This window comes from Choloepus didactylus, chromosome 1 (assembly GCF_015220235.1).
Source record: "Choloepus didactylus isolate mChoDid1 chromosome 1, mChoDid1.pri, whole genome shotgun sequence".
NCBI classification, from domain to species: domain Eukaryota; kingdom Metazoa; phylum Chordata; class Mammalia; order Pilosa; family Megalonychidae; genus Choloepus; species Choloepus didactylus.
In genome coordinates, this window is record NC_051307.1 from 221,870,409 (window position 1) to 221,884,722 (window position 14,314).

A 14,314-nucleotide genomic window follows, 5' to 3' on the forward strand; every position below is an offset into this window, starting at 1 on the left:
TCTCTTTTGATCCCCTCAGGTTGAGAGAGAAAAAGGGACAGAAAGTCCTCTTTTGGAGCCACTACACAGCCCCCCTCCCCATTTTCACTTCTCAGCCAGAGGTAACAACCGGTCTTCTTGGCTCCCCCTCCCAGGACAGATGTTTCTGCTCTTTTTTTAAAAGCCTCTGTCTGCTTGTTGGGGGTTTGTAGCTTGTATTCAGCAGTCCACATTTGTTAATTAAAACCCCAATTGGAGCTCAGCTGTGCTATATTCGCTTGCTCAGAGAATGCTGCTAGTTTCTACCACCGCAAGGTTTTGCAGCAAACCCTGCCCTGGGGGGAGGGGCTCTCAGCACGGTACAGCAGTTTTTACTTACAGATTCTATGCTGTGATCTCAGGCATTCCTCCCAATCCAGGTTGGTGTACAATGTGTGGACAGTCATGGTTGTCCTCCAGCAGTTATTCCAAATTATTTACTAGTTGTTCCTTGTTGTTTATTAGTTTTTCCAGGGGACTGACTAAATTCCACTCCTCTCTATGCTGCCATCTTTCCCCAGCCTCACCCTTTACTTCTAATACATGGGAATTTTAAAAATATATAGGATATTAATCTTTGGTCAATTAGTTGCATTGCAAATATCTTCACTTTGTAGCTGTCATTGTCTCTATAGGGTTTATTAGGATATGATGGACTAAACTGGGATTACAAATAAACCTCTAAATCTTAGTGGAATAACCCAGTCTGATGTTCATAAGGTGGTCCTCCATCTTGAAACAGTACCTTAGAAAATATGTGGCTTCTGAAGTTTCTGTTGTAAGGGAAGAACAGCAGGAGGACTGCAAAGGCTATTTTTAAGTGCTAGGTATAGAAGTTGCTTATATCACTCCTGCCCAAAATCATTTTGCCAGAACCTGAGCCCCAAGTTATTGTAAGGGAGACTGGGATCTGTAGAGAAGTACAACTGGTAGTACTCACAGTTTCTGCCACATGGTATCTTTTATGAACAAATGTTACTAATTTTAATGTAATTTAACTGTACCTTCCTTTACAGTTTTTAATTTAATCTCACTTGAGAAACCCTTTCCTACTCCAAGGTCACCTCTGGAACAATATTGAATGGAAATGGTTAATACATTTTCCTTTATTGCCTTCTAAAATTGTTATACCTTTGATGTTCATATTTTTGTCTTTAATTCATATGGAATTGCCTTGTTTGAGTTGGGGTTCAATTTTATTTTCTAAAATCATTTAGAGAAAAATTTGTATTTCCAACTAGTCTGTTAATCAAACTTTCATATATGCATGGATATGTTTCTGGGTTCCTGATAATGTTCTACCAGTCTATTCATCTATCTCTGGCATATACTCCAATATCTTAATTATTAGGTATTTATAATAATTCTTGATACAGGCTAAGGCAAGTATCTCCATTATATACTTCTTATGGGGCATTTTGGCTATTTTTGGTCTTTGCCCTGCTATTTAAATTTCAAGATCTTGCCAAGTTTCAAAATAAAACCTGTTGGGATTAAATATTTATCAATTTTGGGAATCTTCCTACATATAAACAATGATACATCTCTCCATATATTTAGCTCTAATCTAATATCTTTCTATAGTTTCACTGGTTTTTCTTTGTGGTTGTTAAGGTCTTGTACATCTTTTGTTGGATTGGTTTGTTGGTGCTATTAAAAATATTATCTTTAAAAAATTATGTTTGTCAACAGATTGTTATTTGGAAGTTCAGATGGGTTTTTTTGTTTCTCATGTGTTTTTTTTTCCTTTTTTGAGTTTTACGTATTTCTCCCAACTTCCACTCAGCAACAAGGTTTAGATTACTAATTTTATTTCCTATCCCTGAGAGGCACAGTTTTATTTCTCATTTGATCCTATGCTGAGGGTGTAAAATTTTTAGCCCCAGGTATATGTGTAAAATCTCCTATTAGGCTTACCACTCTGAGAGATTTTTCTTTCCTCACACCTAGTAAAGACATGAAAAATGAAGTTCAAAGTTATCCAAGCTGGAGTGGTTTGAAGTTGTATATATCCCCAGAAAAACATGTTCTTAAATTTAATCATTCCTGTGGGTATAAACCATTGTAAGTAGGACCTTTTAATGAGGCTGTGTCACCCTCAATCAGGATGGGTCTTAATCCTGTTACTGGAGTCCCTTTATAAGAGAATGGAATTTAGACAGAGAGAGGGAAAGCCACAGGAAGAAAGAGGCTGGACATTGATGGAACCTGGAAGAGAAGGGAGAGACCAGGAGATACCGCCATGTGCTTTGCCTTGTAAAAAGGAGCCAAGAATAGCTGGCAGCCATCTTCAGAATGCTGGTCTTCAGGAGGAAAGCATCACCTTGATGACACCTTGATTTGGACTTTTTCCCAGCCTCAAACCATGAGTAAGTAACTTCCCATTGTTTAATCTGCCCCATTTAATGGTATTTGTTTGAGCAGCCTAGGAAACTAAAACATAGGCTCAGAAGATGCCCTCAAGGTACAAGTGAGAGTACCTTGTTGAGCTCCTGATTTTGCTTGATTTTAGAGTTCCTGATTTTACTTGATTTTAGATCTCTAGAAAATCCTTACTTTCTTGCCAGTTTGTCAATGCACTAAAATAGAGAGTTATATTTATTTGTACTTCTATTTACTTTTTGCCAAGAGGGTCAGTGAGGTTATTTAGTCTCCCATGCTGCCAGAAACTGAAAATGAGATATACACATTAAATATATATATATATACATTTTAAAAAGCCCATCAAAGCACAATACTTATGATAATTCCCAAAAGATGCCTCTGTATTTACTTTTTAAAGGCTTATTTAAATGGTTTAGTTCAACTAAATTATAAATTCTGGTAACAAAATTATTATCCTTCAATCTTCTTTAATTACTTTTTCCCTCTTATTTTTCTTTCTTGTTTGTCTTTTAAGTCAATGACGTACTCTAGGGCTTGTGGTCAACAAAGTTAACTTATCGTTCTTGTCAGATAGATTGACGTTTTAAAAAAATCCACTCAGCCTCTCAACACTGTGACCTTTATATCGTACATGCTGAGACAATGAGAGTTGGTGCTAACCCTGCTACATCTTACAAAGTCAAGTTGTTTCTGTAATAAACTCTCTTCCTCTTTCTGTCAATTAATCAAGCTATTGAGCTTCCACCAAGAATTTGTTACTGTGATAAGGACAAACTTGTTCTATTAGGCAAGGGGTTTAATTTCCTCAGGGTGAGGATCTGACTAAACTGATCTGTGATTGCACTGCTCTTTCCTTTATAGGTTCTTTATGGGATTTTTTCAGGGAGAATAAGGTGTAAATAATAGATTTTCATATTTCTCCTCTGTGAATGGTCAAGCCAACACCTAAAACAAAAGATACTAATTTAAACCTTTAAGAAATCTGTGCCAATTGAATTAAGGTAAATTCAAAATTATCCATTTATTTGGCATTTTATCATTATAATTGATATTAAAATACTTAAAGCAATATTGCAATTTATTAATTTTCCTCTTTCTTTATATGTGAACATTGGTCCACAAGATGTGATATATGTGTTTATAATCTCACCATTAAAGATGTTAGAAATCTTGTTCTGCAATTAAAAATGGTCTGATCAATATTCCTCCTGAAATTAGAATTTCACCATTAAAATATTTGCCTTTTGACTGGTTGAAAAAAATAGTTGACGTCTTGTCATTAAAAAATACTTATGTTTTACGTAATTGATTCCTGTTTCCTACTGAAAAAGAATAGAAATAATGAGTTGGAAAAATCCATTATTTCATTACTCAGGAAAAACCACTATTAACCTTTTCAAAAGTTTTATCATAAAATAATTTCAAACTTAAAAAAGGTTATAAGAATAATACAGAAAACTCTCATATACTTTTCATCCAGATTCTACATGTATGTATTCTATACTTTACATGTATATATTCTGTATGTACATCTGTTTTTGAGTATATATTTGTGTTTTATTTTTGTGTGTTTATATATGTATATATGTATGTGTGTATATGAATATGTTCTAAAAAATTTTCTGAGTTGTTTGAGTGAAAGTTGCATTTATCATATCCCTTTATCTCTAAGTGCTTTAGGGTGTATTTCCTAAGAACAAGGACATTCTGTTAATTAATTAAAATTCAATGATCAGATTTGGGAAATTTATCACTGATATAACACTCTTGTCTAATATATATAACATATATCAAATTTCATCAGCTGTCTCAGTAATGTCCTTTATAACAGTTTTGTCCTGATCCAGGTTTCATTCAGGAATCATGAATAGAATTTATTTGTCAGGTCTCTTTGGTCTTCTTTAATCTAGAGCACTTCCTCAGCCTTTCTTTATCTTTCATGATATTGATATTTTTGTGGAGTTCAGGCCAATTGATTTGTAGAATGTTTCCTAATTTGTCTGATATTTCCTAATTTTGAAAGGGGCTTGAAAGAGTTGTATAACATTACTTTTTAGTCCTGCCTTCCCATTCTCTCCTGAGATACTAATTTACTCAGACTTTTGTCCTTATTCTTTCAAGATTGCTGTTAGTCAGGTTACTAGTGACCTCTGTGTCACTAAATTCAGTGGCCGATTCTTTGTTCATTTCTTCTTCCTTTTTGAGGGTACTGTCCTTTCTTCACTAGGCGTCCTTGACATGGATCTTTCCTTTATCCTCCTTCTTCACTGGTCCCTCTCTCTAGGTAACCTTTACTAGACTCTTTGTACTCTCATCTACCTAGAAAGTGGATTTAAATACCATTTATATACCATCCCAAATCTATACTACCAGCCTAGACTTCTTCCTTGAATTCTAGATCATGTATTCAATTGCCTGCCTTCCACTTGAAGGTCTAGTAGGCATCTCAAACTTAACATGTCCATTATCAATTTGAGTATTTTTCCAAGTCTTCAAAGTCCCCTATTGGGCATTGCATCAGGAGATTTCCCACTAATTCTCTGATCTCATCTCCTACCACCTCTCCTTTCACTTACACTATCCCACCACAACAAGGACATTTCTACCTCAGGACATATGCACGTGTTCATCTCTCTGCCTGGAATCCTCTTCTCCCATACGGCTACATGTCTTATTCTCCTACCTCATTCAGGTTTCTGAGGAAATAATCTCTCAACAGAGAGTTATTGCCTGACCACTTTATAATTTAGAAATGTTCCAGCTCTATTCTCTTTAATTTTTCTGTCTTATTTTTCTTTGTTATACTTACTGTCTTACATATTAGTTTTCTGTCTCTTCCCAATAGAATGTTAACTCCATGTCTGTAGAGACTTTGCTTTGTGTAGTCCTATGATAGTCCCTGGCTCATAGTATGCATTCAATAATTATTTGTAAAGTGAATGAATTATCATCTTTTCAGATATTTCCTATACACAGAAATGTTTCTTAAAACTAATATTCTTATAATGCTGTCCCCATGGTTCTGGCAACTGCCTCTCACTTGGTAATATACCCTGAACTTCTTTCTGTATCACCAGATATAGATATAAATCATTTTTAATGGTCTCAGAGTATTCCATTTTATGGAGCGATACAAACACAACTGATGGGCAGCTGGATTTTTTTCAATCTTTTTGCCATTTCAAATGATGCTATAACAAATAATGATGTTATATTGAAATTCTTTTTTGTATTTCAATTTGTCAAACAATTATTGAGTATCTGCTATATGCAATTCACTGGTCCAGACAATGGAATAGGAAAGTGGAGACAAATGAGACCTGGTTCTTGGCATTCACGGAGCTGATGACCCTCTGGGAGATAGATGATGATAAATAAGGATGATATATTTTAGCAAATTATGAGTACTGTGCCAGTTGACAGATACAATGGTCTAGTAGAATTCAGAGATAGGAAATACCGAGAGAGAGAGAGGAAGAGGTAGAAAAACTTTCTGGAATGTCTACGAATTTTAGCTGATCTTTGATTAGATTTTCAACCAGCAGGGGGTCTGAAGCAAAGAGTACTACATATTCAGTGGATTGTAGAAACTATTTCAGGATAAGTGATTCCTCTGATTTGGCTAGAACAGAAGCCTTGAGGCCAGAAATGGGGACAGGGCATATGACAGGTACAGAATCCAGCGACAGAGAATAATATAGAAATGCGTCCACTCAACTGAACTATCAGACTTTTTCCTTCCTGGGAAGAAAGTTTCCCTGGACTATCCTGGCCATGGGAATTCAGACTCATTATTTCCAGATGATCCGGTATTTGAAAAGAAGCTGAAAATCTATATTTTAAAAATATGAAACCTCTTGTTTTTTAAGTATGCCATCAATTCATATTTTTTAAAACCTCATTTGTGAACCAAAAAATAAAACAAAATAAAATAACAATGCAACAAAACCACAAATCCACTGTTTTATAATGGGCCTTATGTATGTATCCTGTCAGCCGCCAGCTTGTAAACTCTGCTCTGAGGAGTCCTGACCCCCAAGATGGTATATTTCATACCTTTTGGACATTGAACCATGGCAAGAAAATCCATTTTACATCATAACCTAATGTGCACACATATACAAATGAAACAAAATTTTTAGGAAACAATACTTAATCTGAACAATTTACTTAACTGAAAGGAAAGCCTTCTGATCCAGTCTAGTCTGGTCTAGTTTATTCTATTCTAAAAAGAAATGGTTGCCTGACCTACTAATTGTATTTCATTACTCACAATGCTAACAAAACCCATTAAAAACAATGTCCTGACTGCATTGCTTTTTTTTTTTTTTAGTCATCTAAACCTATGTTATTTTGTAATATCTCCTAGGAGTGGCCTTTTCACATGTTTAGGTTTTAGAGGGAGCAAACTGGAATCTAAATAGCCTCTGGGTAGGATTGGCTCCTGTCTCTTAGACCCAGTCTTGGAAAATTTAGCTGGGTGTTCAACAGATGGCTGTAGAACTGGGACTTCTGAGAGTCAGCTTTTATATTCTAAGTCTCAACAGCCTTGGGTCTGTACCCCTATCCCCAGATTTATCTTGTACTTGGGAGAAGATGATCAGTGGGTTTCAGTTGGGAAACCATTTGTGACTAGCTCACCCAGCTTCCCTCCCTTAATATGCCCCTGAACCTCAACCCCAAATTGAGATCCTCTTGATCCTGAGGCCAAATTGGCTCAATTGACCCCTCCTCCAGCTCCTACCCCAAGCCTGGTCCAGGTCCTGCTTGATGGATTGACTGTAAAGGACAAGGCACAAAAGGGTCTACTATTTTAAGCTTTGTGTAATCCAAACCCTTTCTGGTAACTAAGAAACAAATGATTCTTGTTACCTTGGAATTAAATGTAGCCTAGAACACTCGATATTTTTCAGGTCATGTTGCAAATGAGGTGCTGTGTTCATAATGGATGTGTCACCATCATAAATATGACAAAAGGACATTTTTGTAAACATCATTATCCACACTGACTGAAGAGAAATACAAGCTCAAGAAATTAGCATTCTTCCCACTGTCTTGCCTCTCTTTGCTTTGCATTATTTAGGAAATGTCTGGAGACTTAATTGAAGTCCTCCTTGCACCCCAAAGCCCATAGTATGCTGAGTTTTTGGAATGTATACTGCCTTGGTATCAAAGGAAGGACCCCTGTTGGAGGAGTTGATATTTCCTGTCTCATCTCTGGGTTAATGGGAAGGCCTGTATTCAAAGGCACCTTTGTCTCAGTGGGAGCCCATGAAGACATCTTTGATATTGATTTATATTGGTTACAGGTACATGCTGGATCAAAGCAGATGCAAGTGGGAGAAAGAAGCCAGATGCCAACTTTCTAGGGGGAAGAACTGAAGTATAGAACACTTTACTTCTCTGTTTAGCTAACCAGTGTAATGATAATTAGCCAAAATTTACTGAGCACTTGTCATACACAAGACCAGTAGTCCTCTCTCACTCAGTACAATCTCTTGGGGATCACTTTAAAACTACCAGTGTCCAGGCCTCACCCCCAAAGACTCAGATTTCATTGGTCATGGCTGGGGTCCAAGCAATGGAAGGTTTTAAAAGCTCCCCAGATGATTCTAATGTGCAGCTAGGGTTGAGAACCAGTGTGCTAGATATTATTTAAAAGCTTCAAAATTATTAGCTCATTCAATCCTCATAACAAGTCTATAAGGTTGCAATTATCATTATCCTTATTTTTCACTTGGGAAAAGAGAGGTAAGGAGAAGTCAAGCATCATGTCTATGTTCACACAGACCAGTAAGGAGTGGAATCCAGGTGGTTGGATTCCAGAATGCAAAGCACCTTTACTGCAAATATCAAGGGAGAAGGGAATACCTCCTGCTGGATATTTGGCAAAAAAGTAGTAGGAAAATGACTATGAAGTAAATTTAAATTATAGCAATAGAGTCTCCATTTTATATATATAAATATATTTCAATGGAAGATGGGAAAGAGGGAAGTAAATTATCAGCAGCACTGGCTCCACAAGTGTGTAGCCTGAGCATGTACTCAGAAGGGTCCCACACGTGATGTAACTCTCTGCTTTTGTTGTCATTAAATTGTTAATTTTTTTTTACTTGAGCGCTTAAGTAGATTTACAGAAAAGTCATGCACAAAATACAGAATTCCCATATGTACCCCTTCACACATAGCTGTCTTTAAATTCTTAATACAATTGAACAAGGGTCCCACATTTTCATTTTGCACTGGGCCCCATGAATTACATAGCCAAGTCTCAGTATCAGACATATGGAAATTGAATTCTGGGCCATTTTCCCTAGTTGTTTGCTTCCCTGGAATATGTCAGTGAAACAGAAACCCCCTCCCTTCACCCATTCCCACCCCCCAAATTCTTTGAAAATGCACAATTTCTAAAGCTGGAAAAGCAAATATCAAAGGCTATGATGAAGTAAAAGCAGAACTGTGAGTTGCATACACTCAAATGCAGGAGCTGGGGGGCAACTCATAAAGCCCAGCAATGTTCTAAAAGAAGATCTTCCACCAGTCCAAATAATAATCGCCAGTGTTTATTGAGTGCTTTCTATTGTGTTCTAAGCACTATTTCAGATGGCTGACCTGCATTGTTTCATTTAATCTTTACAGTGTAATGAGATAAATACTGTTATTTTATCCCTTTTTTATAAAGGGAGGAAATGAGACACAGAGAGGTTAAGTAACTTGTCCAAGGTCACACAGCCATGTGAGAGGACGAACTGAGACTTGAACCAGACCCGTTCGCTTCCCCACCACATTGTGCTGACTTTGAGAACATAACAGATCAGTTCACCCGAACTCTGACCACTGAACTATCCAGCGATGCTCATTGACAATGTTTTTTACTTAGAATTTCTCTACGTGGAAGAAGTTTGGAATGTTAGGAAACAATTAGAAAGGATTGGAAATTAAGGTACCCAACTTCTTGTCCAATCCCATCCTTGCCATTAACTAGTCACAATAACTGTAAGTTAGTCATTTTATTAACTCATTTATTTTTAACCCGTCAGCATCCATTCAACAGTTATTCATGGGGTACCTTTAATATGCTAGATTCTGTGCCGCTTTCTGGAATTTCAATAGTGAGTAAGAACAGGTCCTTTCCCTCCTGGAACTTACCTCATTCTAAGAAGGGATTTGGGATGCTTAACTACCAGCATCTTAGTTTCCCTGTTTATTAAAAAGAAGATATGTGTTAGTTGGGTTGGAGATGGAGGTGAGGGGAGATAACAGCTACTTAATTTATAAATAGAAGCATTTAGTGAGATGATGCTGTGCAAATATGCTCTGTTATTACATGGATTATTCTCTCTATACAGTGTGTGCTATTTACTGAACCCCCACGTATGATTTGTAATTACTGTTGATTCTTGTTCTTCATGGTAGTTATGGTTTATACAGTTGCTACGAACACTGATTTAGCACAGACTGAACAATTGTTTCCTAGGAGAAATACGGGTAGACCTGCAAGCCTCTGGTCACAACGTTTTCATCAATGATCAATACATAAGCTGTTTTATATGTGTTTCCATTTAAAGGCACCTTATTTAATATATAATGTTGATTTGTTAATATTGAACTCATGCCAACAGCACTAGAACTCATGTGTGGACCATGCTTATCTAACATCCCTCCCCCCCCTCCCACACACACATCATAGCCTTCTTAGGCTTAGAAACACTTCAGCATTACACTTGGGGGCCAATTTAAACAGAAAAATCACCAACACAATCACAAAAATGTGAAAAACATGACACTAAATATACCACAAAGAGGACACTTGTTTATAAGCGCTGAAAGAAGGAGACAGAGCATCAGTTTGTTCAACCTCATCTGGGACAGTACAGTGCTTGTCCAATATTTCCAATTTTTTGCCACTCTGGGCTTGTCAGAGAATGACTGAGAAAGCACTGCGATTATTGATTTTGAGGTTATGAATCAATTGTAGCAGGTTGGTGAATTTGCAAATACGAAATCTGAGAATAATGAGGAGTAATTATACATAGTAAGTTATCTCCTCTCCTTTGCACCTTTCTGAATCCTACACTTCCTTTAAGATTGAGGTCAAATCCCATCTATTTCAGTTGACCTCCTTTTTTGAATTCTTATGAAACTGGGTAATATTGAGGATGGTTATTCTTTATTCTTTATGGAGCACTTATGGTATGCCAAACACAATGACAGCAATGCTTTTTCTATCAGTTTATAATTAATTTATCCCTCACATCAACCCAATGAGGTAGGAATATTTTATAGGCGAGGAAACTAAAGCTTGGGGAGAATTAGTAAATAAATTGTTCAGTATCACTCATATATTGATCCTGGAGCAAGGGTTCAAATCCTATTTTGCATGGCTCTAATGCCCATGCTCTTAAACACTGCCAAAATGAGCCACTTATTTAGCATATAACTTTTGTTTTCATTACGTATTGACACAGTACCACTTATTCATAACTTACATTGTTATTGTACATTGTCATGTGTTAGCTTACAAGTACTTATATGTTACATTGTACATATATGTTAATTTGAAAGCTTCTAGAGAAAACAATATTTTAGACTTTATAGCTCATGTAGCATTTTTAATTGTGTCTTTCATGGCATAGATTCTGTAGCATAGTGATTGGACAAAATCCAACTTGCAAATATACAATACCTGATCTCAGGTCAAGTCAAAAAGCTACAAAATAGTTTATACAAGGCCATGACTTCTCTTGCCCAAACTTTCAACATTTTACTTTGAGAACTGGGATTAGTTAGCAGTTTTAGTCCCAAGTAGAGAACAGTTAATGTTACTGAGCCTTTTTCCATGTGCTAGGCATAGCCTGTGTGCTCTTCCTTTCTTAAGTCATTTAATCTACACAAATGAAATGGATATAGTTTGTTTCCTACTCAGCAAACATTTGCTTCTTCTTCCTGATTTACCCTTAGGTTTTTATACTCCCCCCTTAGTACCAGTGCTTCAGGGGAAGTGGGCCTGGTCCCACCGCTACAAACCCAGGTCTGATTGGCCTCCTACCCCTATAAGAGATACTGGACTGGTGTAGGAATCCAGGCCTAAAGAAATCTTGGCCTAAAGAATTGGCTCAGGAAAGGACATATGACTCAGTGCAGGTAAAGGTGACAGGAGGGGTTGCTTGCTGGGGGCTTTTGGAAAGAGAAAGCCATGGAAAGCAGTGGCATGTCTTGGCCATTGACATTTTCATGGCAGAATTGTAGCAGTTGTCTCACTACCAGCTCAAGGATATAGCCAACACAGAGAAGGGAAGCCAAGAGAATCACAGAAAAACAAACTTAGGCCTGGTCAATCTGCTCTCTCTCTAGAACTTTTCATATATATATCAGCCAATAAATTCCCTTTATCCTATAAGTTGGGTTGAAATGGGTTTTCTGTTTCTTACCTCCAATACCATCCTAACTCTCACACAGATACACTTTGCTGTATTACGTACTACGATTAGATATAAGAGAATACACTAGCAAGCAAAATAATATCATAATAAAAACATTTACTTATGACTTTGCATAGTACTTTTGTATTTCAAAAGTGCCTTTATGCATTTTAATCTCATTAAGTTCTTATGTGAGCTTAGGTAAGTTAGGTTACCATGTATTATTGCAGTGGAGTTGAATTACTTAGGTGCTAGATTCTAAACATATAGGGAGAAAATTGTGATAGTCAAAATTATCCTTGAGAATCTGTCCTTCAGTAAGTTCAACCTAGCCAGTTTATCCTTTCTATCTCTCTCTCCTACTTCTTTCTTTAGGCAGTCAAAAATACTTATTGAGCACCTTTATGTGTCATTCTGGGCCCAGAGTGGACTAGGTCCCTGATCTCATGAAATTTAATTTCCAGTGGGTGAGAGAATTATTAAACAAATAAACAAGACAATTGTAGATGGGCGTAATTTCGAGAGAGGATTGGGATTGTTGAGATCAACCAGGAGCAGGAGACTTTTGGTGAAGGTGGTTAGGGGAGGCTTCTCTGTGGAGGTTGCAGAGCCCTGAAGGATGAAAATGAGTGTATCTGTTGATATGTAGTCAGGGACACATTCTTCCCCAAAGAAGGAACAGTAATAGCAAAGACCTCAGTTGGGAAAATGTTTGATGGGTTTGAGGAACAGAAGGAGAATGGTCTACCTGGGTAGTAGTAACTAATAGGAGTGATGAAGCCAGGGAGGTTAAAATATGCAATATTTAGAATATGCAAGATCCTTCTGTAGAATTTGGCAAAGGAATTTGGATTTTATACCAATAGAAATGGAAAGAAAACCATTAAAAGGCTCTGAGCAAGACAGTGACATGCTCTGACTTGAGGTTTAAAAAAATCACTGTGACAAAGGCAAGAGAAGAAAACAAACCGGTTAGGTGATTATCAAAGTTCAGTAAAGTTAAAGTGGTGTGAAGTAGGCTGTTGGTAGTAGAGGCAGAGAGAGGTGGTTAGACATGTAATATATTTTGGAAGAAGAACATGCAGAACTTTGTGATGTTTGGGTGTTTGAAAGAGAGAAAAGGAAGGAAAGCATCAAGGATGACTCTGAGGATTTTGTCTTAAGTAAATGGGTGAAGGGAGATACCATTTTAATGTGCAGGACTGCTTCCAGTCTTAGGGTAGGAACTGAAGAGCTATCAGACCTCTCAAGTGTTGGACCCAGCAAGTCTGAAGTGTGTGGTGGACATCTTAATTTACAGTTGAGGAAAAGGTCACAGAGAGGGCAAATGACCTGTCCAAAATCATATGGCAAATAAGTGGAGAACCCTAACTTGACCTTACTCCTGCCTGAAGACAGAGGTGGCTCCCTTAACCACTAGCCTACACTATTCTAGAGGGGTGACCAATTGAGTTATCATTAGTATATAAAACACCACACAAATAGTAATGAATACATGCTTACAAGCTTAACAATGGCAGCAACAGCTTTTAACTGTCTGTGAGCATCTCTATTGACAAACCCCAAAATGGGAATGTCAGTAGTACTATAAGGCTAGTTGGTTGATGGTATGAGTAGCAAATATTTCCTTCTTTGGCTGAATTTCCTATCCTTTGGGTATCACTGTCCCCAGTAGTTCAGCTACAGAAATTCCTTTCGTCAGGTAACTATAGAAACTATGCATAGGAGTTGTGTTATGTGACAGGGCTCAATATAAGAAGGCACACTAGTAGGTGAAGTCAGATAATTATACAAATTATTTTTGCCTGGCATTTGTGTAATACAGCCCTAATATACAGAATATCATTCTATATCCTAATCTCATTGCATACTTATATAAGTCTAGTGACTTAAATTAGGCAGGAAGTATGACAATTATTATTACGATATGGTTGCATCTTGGCAGTGTGTTCTAAAGCACATAAGGAGAAAATTGTGTGAAGTCAAAATCACTTGTGACAATTCTCTCTCTCAAAAAGTCCAACAAACCTAGTTTTCCCACAAATATTAGAGTTCTTTGCTGTGTCTTCCACTCATGCTTGGTAAAGTGGTTGACTTCTCTTTGGGGTCATGTTGTCAAAAAAAAAAAAAAAAGACAGTACAGCAAGATACTCACTATTCCTTTTTTTCCTTTTTCCTCCTCACTTCCTTCCACAGATGTTTATGGAAAGCCTACTATATTTTATGTCAGGCATTGTTCTCAACACTGGAGATACAGTAGTGAACCACAGAGACCAAGTTCCTGACCCCATGGGCTCACAACCTCACATACATTGTGAGAAGCACTCAGGATGCAATATGACAGTCCGGGTCCTCTGGTGCACACAGCCATTGCAAATAATGGGCAGTAAAACTCTTGCACCAATTATATTGTTCCCCTCTCTCTTTGCTGAGCACTTATATTTGAATTTGCATAAGATAAATTCCCGTTGGATGCAATTCTGTGTTCC